The sequence below is a fragment of the Sorex fumeus genome, unplaced genomic scaffold (genome assembly GCF_029834395.1).
Source record: "Sorex fumeus unplaced genomic scaffold, SorFum_2.1 ptg000166l, whole genome shotgun sequence".
Lineage (NCBI taxonomy): Eukaryota > Metazoa > Chordata > Mammalia > Eulipotyphla > Soricidae > Sorex > Sorex fumeus.
In genome coordinates, this window is record NW_026606223.1 from 5,034,325 (window position 1) to 5,041,389 (window position 7,065).

A 7,065-nucleotide genomic window follows, 5' to 3' on the forward strand; every position below is an offset into this window, starting at 1 on the left:
CCTGGCCCCGCTGTCCAGATCCCGGGGCAGATGGACAATGCAGCCAGTTCTGAGACGGCCTGAGAGCCGGCTGTGGCCTCGTCCCAGCCGCACTGTGCTGAGGGGGACACGGCCAGGGTGCCCCTCTGAGTCACGCCAGATGCACAGCCCTGCGCCAGCCCCAGAAACAGCAGCTGGCTCGAGGGCAGACGTGCAGAAGCGGAGGGTGGTTGCCGATAGGGAGAAGACAGTGGGTTCGTCCTCGTCTGGCACACGGCCACCCCAGAATCCCGTAAGGTCCCAGGGCCCCATCAGGACTGATGCCTGAGCACAGAGCCAGGAGTAACCCTCAGCACTACCAGGTGTGGTCCAAAAATCAATAAAATTTGTTCTAATAAAATAAAAGACCACACCTCCATCCTTCTGTCCGTAAGGTCTTACTCCTCATTTTCTCCAGCCTTTAGCTTTTGACAACAGCCAACCAAACGGCATTCTTTTCTTTATTCTTTTTCTTTTTCTTGAGTCACCATCAGGTAGTTACACGCTTACAAACTTTCTTGATTACATTTCAGTCATACAATGATCGAGTACCCACCCCTCCACCAGTGCCCATTCTCCACCTCCTGCAACCCACAACCCCCCATCCTCCCCCCCACCCAGTGCCACCGCCCCCCCAATGCCCGCCTCTGTGGCAGGCACATTCCTTCTTCTTCTTTTTTTTTTTTTTTTTGCTTTTTGGGTCACACCCAGCGATGCACAGGGGTTACTCCTGGCTCTGCACTCAGGAATCACCCCTGGCAGTGCTCAGGGGGCCATATGGGATGCTGGGAATCGAACCCGGGTTGGCCTCATGCAAGGCAAACACCCTACCTGCAGTGCTATTGCTACAGCCCCCTCCTTTTATTTATTTATTTTTTTACTTTTTGGATCACACCTGGGGATGCACAGGGGTTACTCCTGTCTTTGCACTCAGGAATTAGTCCTGGCGGTGCTCGGGGGACCATATGGGATGCTGGGAATAGAACCCCGGTCAGCTGCATGCAAGGCAAATGCCCTCCCTGCTGTGCCATCACTCCAGCCAGGCACATTCCCTTTTACTCTCTCTCTCTCTTTCCTTTTGGGTGTTGTGGTTTGCAATACAGGTACTAAGTGGCCATCATGTTCGGTCCATAGTCTACTTTCAGCACACCGCTCCCATCCCGAGCGAGCCCTCCAAGCATCATTCACTGAGTGGTCCCTTCTCTATCCCAGCTGCCTTTTCCCACTCATGTGAGTCCGGCTTCCAAGCCGTGGAGGAATCCTCCTGGCCCTTATCTCTACTATCCTTGGGTGTTAGTCTCCCATTACCCAAACGGCATTCTTGCTCTCTGGGTTTATTCTATGAATTTGTCCTACCATCAGAACCAGAACTGGAGGCCGGAGCAGCGGGGAGGGCATCATTTGCCTTGCAAGCGGCTGACCGAGTTTGATTCCCGAAATCCCATATGGTTCCCCTGAGTACCAGAGGAGTAATTTCTGAGCATCACCAGATGTGATCCAAAAAGCAAAAAAGAAGGAACCAGAACTTTCAACTGTCTGATTGGCCACCCTCACCCATCCCGTTTCCAAGGCATCCGGGACCAGCAGGAATGCGGGGGCAGTTATTGTTGGGGCACGGAGGGTTGGGCCTTGGGGGCTTGGGGCCACACCTCATGGTGCTCTGTGCTCAGGAGCGACCCCTGGTGGTGTCCCGGGAACCCCAGGTGGTGCTGGAGAGCTGAGTGGGGCTGGCTGCATGCAAGGCAAGTGCCTTAACCCTTTCGGGGACTGCGAATAAGGAATGATATGCACACGTGTGTGTACCTATGTCTCTGACCATGTTTTCCGTGCTCTTAAGTGGACACCTGGCAGTGAAATTGCTGGTCACGGGACACTTCTCTGGTCAGCTTTCAGAGGGAACACTAAGCCATCTGTGGGTTTTGTTGGTTGGGTTATTTTTTTTTTCTAGCTTTTTGGGTCACATCCGGCAATGCTCAGGGATTACTCCTGGCTCATGCACTCAGGAATTACTCCTGGCGGTGCTCAGACCCTATGGGATGCTAGGAATCGAACCTGGGTCGGCCGCGTGCAAGGCAAATGCCCTACCTGCTGTGCTATTGCTCCAGCCCGGTGGGTGGCTTTTGAGCTCTGCCAGGGATCAAACCCAGAGCCTCACACCCGGAGTGAGTGCTCGGGGCTGAGGGGCGTCCTGGGCGCCCTCTCCACTTTCCCCAGCAGAGTCTTTCGCATTCCCCTGGCACTGCCGACGCTCCAGTCCTTTCTATCGCCCTCCCATCACTAGTCATGTCCCACTTACACATTGGGGTTTGAGTGCAGCGAGCCTCATGGGAAGAAAAGCAGTTTTCCACTTTTTATTTGCGTCTCTCAACTGATTTAGGATCTGAGTCTGCTGCCCAGTGGGAGTGTCTTTGAAAAAATAATGAGGGGCCAGAGAGATAGCACCGAGAGTAGGGCGTTTGCCCTGCACACATCCAACAGGGGTTCGATCCCCAGCATCCCTTCCAGCCCCCGGAGACTACTAGCAATGATGCCCGAGCACAGAGCCAGGAGTAAGCCCTTGAACACCGCTGCATGTGGCCCCAGCGTCAAGTAAAACAAAATGAACCAAGAAAAATCATAATATTTATTTATTTATTTATTTTTGCTTTTGGGAGCACACCCAGTAATGCTCAGGGGTTACTCCTAGCTCTGCACTCAGGAATTACTCCTGGCAGTGCTCAGGGGACCCTATGGGATGCCAGGATTTGAACCCGGGTCAGCCGCATTCAAGGCAAATACCCTACCTGCTGTACTATGGCTCCGGCCCAAATCATACCATTTATTTTTTTATTTTATTTTATTTTATTTTTTGCTTTTTGGGTCACACCCGGCGATGCTCAGGGGTTACTCCTGGCTCTGCACTCAGGAGTTACTCCTGGTGGTGCTCAGAGGGCCCTATGGGATGCTGGGAATCGAACCCGGGTCGCTCGCGTGCAAGGCAAACGCCCTACCCGCTGTGCTATCGCTCCAGCCCCATCAAATCATAGCATTTAAAAAGGGCTCGCTTGCTCTACCTGCAAATCAACATCAAGAGATTTCAGGAGCAAAGTTTTTGGCAGTTGGGCAGCTGGTGATCGTAGGTCTTTGTGCCCCCCTAAAGGGAAAACAAATGTCTGTGGTGGTCCCTAGCCCCCCCCCTTTTGGGGAGAGGAGGAGGGCAGGGGAGGTTGAGTCACACCCGGCGGGGCTCAGGGACCATATGGGGTGCCGGGGATCAAACTCGGGTCAGCCACACACAAGGCCAGCCCCCCGATCCAGTCCCCCTGGCCCATATTTTGGGTGGTTGGTCTTTTTGCTGATAAATTCTAATATATATTCTTCATATATTCGGAAGCTTCTCAAATAATGATTCGCAATGATTTTCTCCCCACCCAATCCCCACAGTGATTGTCGTTTCACTTTCTTTGTACTGTTTTGGAGGATGTGGGTTTTTTTTGGGGGGGGGTATTTGACTTTTTGGGTCATACCCAGCTACGCACAGGGGTTCCTCCTGGCTCTGCACTCAGGAATTACTCCTGGCGGTGCTCAGGGGGCCATATGGGATACTGGGAATCGAACCCGGGTTGGCCGAGTGCAAGGTAAACACCCTCCCCGCTGTGTTATCACTCCAGCCCCTGTGGGGTTTTTTTTGGTGGCAGGAAGGGGAAGCACACCCAGCAGTGTGGGAGGGACAGGGCATGATACCTGGCTGAACCAAGGAACTTTGTAGTCACTGTCACTGTCACTGTCCTCCCGTTGTTCATCAATTTTCTCGAGCGGGCCCAGTAACGTCTCCATTGTGGGACTTATTGTTACTGTGTTTTGGTATATCGAATACATCATGGATAGCTTGCCAGGCTTTGCCGTGCAGGCGAGATACTCTTGGTAGCCTGCCAGGCTCTCCAAGAGGGGTGGAAGAATCGAACTCTGGTCGACCAGTTGGCCTCGTGCAAGGCAAACGCCCTACCACTGTGCTTTCGGGGACTAAACCAAGACCAGTCTCATCCACAACAAGCAGCTGGCCCCGACCATCTCTCCAGTCCCCATAATGCTCTTGGAATCAGGGGCCACACCTGCACACCTGGAGAGGCTCAGGGCTGACTCCCAGGTCTGTGCTCAGGGGCCCCAATGTGGTGCCGAATCAGCTGATTCCGATGACCTGGAATCAGCTTTGTGCAAGGCACAGGCCATAACCCACCACTCGCTCTCTGATCCACTACCCTGGGTTGTTTTAGTTTTTTTTTTTTTTCTCTTTTGGGTGGGGGGTTGGTTGTTTTTGGTTTTTGGGTCACACGCGGATATACTCAGGGCTCACCCCTGGCTCTGAATTCAGGATCAATCCTGGCAGGACTCGGGGCTCAGGAATCAAACCAAGTTCACAGCTGCAAGGCAAACGCCCTCCCTGCTGTAATATCTCCGGCCCCCATCCTGTTTGGGGGGTTTCTTTTTAACTTTTTAACTGAATCACTGTGAGATAGACCCTTACAATGCTGTTCAGGATTGGATTTCAGTCATGCAGTATTCCAACATCCATCCCTCCACCGGTGTACATTTCCCAGCACCAGTATCCCCAGATTCCCTCCCATCACCCCCCACCCCCCACCCCCTGCCTTTCACTGTAGCACAGTTCACCCTAGCCAGAATCTAGAAACAAACTGGGTGCCCAAGAACAGACGAATGGATAAAGAAACTATGGCACGTCTATACAGTGGAATACTACGCAGCAGCTAGAAAGAATGAAGTCATGAAATTTGCCTCTAAATGGATGGACATGGAGAACATCATGCTGAGTGACATGAGTCAGAAGGAGAGGGACCGTTATAGAATGACTGCATTCATTTGTGATCACTTGATCACTTGATACCCCGTTACTCATCGATTTACTCGAGTGGGTTCCAGTGATGTCTCCATTCATCCCTGTTGCATGCTAGCGTAGCCCAATGGCATCTGCTCGTTCTAGGAACATGCAGAACCTCAAACCAATTATTCAGGGTCTTGACGAAGAAGTCTGACCATCTCGTAGGTGGGCGTCCACACGATCTTTTGACATCCCGTGGAATCCAGTCAGTAATGGCTCTAGTCTAGTCTTTTAGATATCCATTAGTAAAGGTAAAGGTAAAGGCCCTCCCGTTGATCGTCGATTTGCTCGAGCGGGCCCAGTAATGTCTCCATTGGAGACTTTGTTGTTACTGTGTCTGGCATATCGAATACTCTCGGTAGCTTGCTGGGCTCTCCGAGAGGGGCGGAGGAATCGAACTCGGGTCATTAGTGATATATAAAATAAAATATGTAGTAGAAGACTACTATCCATGGCCAGGGAAAACAGGGGTCAGGAGGACATGTCAATGGTTGGAACTAACCATTCCGGTTTTTGATACAAGAAACTTTCTCACTGGATGAAGCCCAGTGATCTATTTTGGTTATCTTTACACATTCATTTTGTGGAGGGTAAGAACGGCAGGAATTCAGGTCCTCCACCATCTCCCTCCAGAGATAGTTTAACAGGCCTCGCTCAGCCTCGGAATGTAGGAGACCCTTCGTGTTCGGGGCACTATAAATAGTGCCCAGAGCAGAGCCGAGAACGGTCTTCAAGTAGTACCAGCTGTGGCCTCACCAAAACAAAAAAAAAAGTGGGGAATGGGGTCCCGAGCAAGAGCACACCAAGTAGGGTGCTTGCCTTATAAGCTAGACCTGGGTTCCATTCTTGGTATCCCTTAGGGTCCTCTGAGACCGGCCAGGAGTCATCCCTGAGCACCTCTGGGTATGCACCCCTCCAAAAAAAAAAAAAAAAAGCAGGGCCTGGAGTGATAGCACAGCGGGGATGGCATTTGTTTTGCATGCAGTCGACCTGGGTTCGATTCCCAGCATCCCATATGGTCCCTGAGCACTGCCAGGAGTAACTTCTGAGTGCAGAGCCAGGAGTAACCCCTGAGCATTGCCAGGTGTGACCCAAAAAGGAGAAAAAAAAATGCAGAGAATATGCTGACTTGCCAGGAGATAGGGGAGATGTGGGGACCGGGTTTGCCCCCTCGAGGCAGGACAGTGTTCAGCCTTTCAGAAAAAAAACTTTCCTCTCCAGGCCCTGATGTTCTTCCTGCACCCCCCCACCCCGGGCCCCCAGAAATGGAAGCTGTTCTCACAGGTTGGGTATGTGTGTAGGGTGGGTGGGGGGCTCCACCCTGTAAGGGAAACAGGCGTTTCCCCAGGTGAGGGGAGGGGACACATAATGGAACCTGTACTGTTACAAATAAAAAGGAACCAGCCATGGGATCCAGGAATGAACTGTCAGAGGATCCTGGGGGGAGGGGAACCAGCCAATCCCCCAAGGGCACAGATGTTATGAGCCCATTTATGTCATGTCCTTGACATGAAAAAACTAGAAATGCAGAACTATGGTAGCCTGGGGTTAAGGAGGGGGCAGCGGAGGGATGGTGGGTGTGACTCAGGGTGGGAGATGCTGCAAATATTCTCTTTTTTTTGATTTTGGGACACACCCAGTGGTGCTCCCGGCTTACTCCTGACTGCACTCAGGGATCATTCTTGGCACGCTTGGGCGACCCTATGGGGTGCCGGGGATTGAACCCAGGTTGGTCACATGCAAGGCAAGATCTCCGGCTGCTATACTCCAACCTGGGAAATATTCTTTTGACGGTGTCAACACCCCATTATCCCTGCTGTGGTAACGCAATAGAGTTTGAGACTGTGGACATTGAGAAGTAGAAGGAAACTTAAGGAAGTCCGGGTGGTGTGTGTGTGTGGGGGGGGGTGTCTCCATTTCCCTGTAACTGCTTGTGAATTCACGCTTCTCTTCAAATGAAAAGTTTAAGTAAAAACAAACCAAAAAAATACAAATATTGGGCTGGAGCAATAGCACAAGCGGGTAGGGCATTTGCCTTGCACGCAGCTGACCCAGGTTCGATTCCCAGCATCCCATAGGGTCCCCCGAGGACTGCCAGGAATAATTTCTAAGTGCATGAACCAGGAGTAACCCCTGCGCATCGCCGGTGTGACCCAAAGAAAGCTAAAAGC

General features: G+C 51.9%; 1 pseudogene; it reads left to right on the forward strand.

Moving 5' to 3' along the window:
* Positions 1-3,049: 3,049 nt before the first annotated feature.
* LOC130016760 (uncharacterized) lies at positions 3,050-3,151 on the forward strand (annotated as a pseudogene).
* Positions 3,152-7,065: the final 3,914 nt, after the last annotated feature.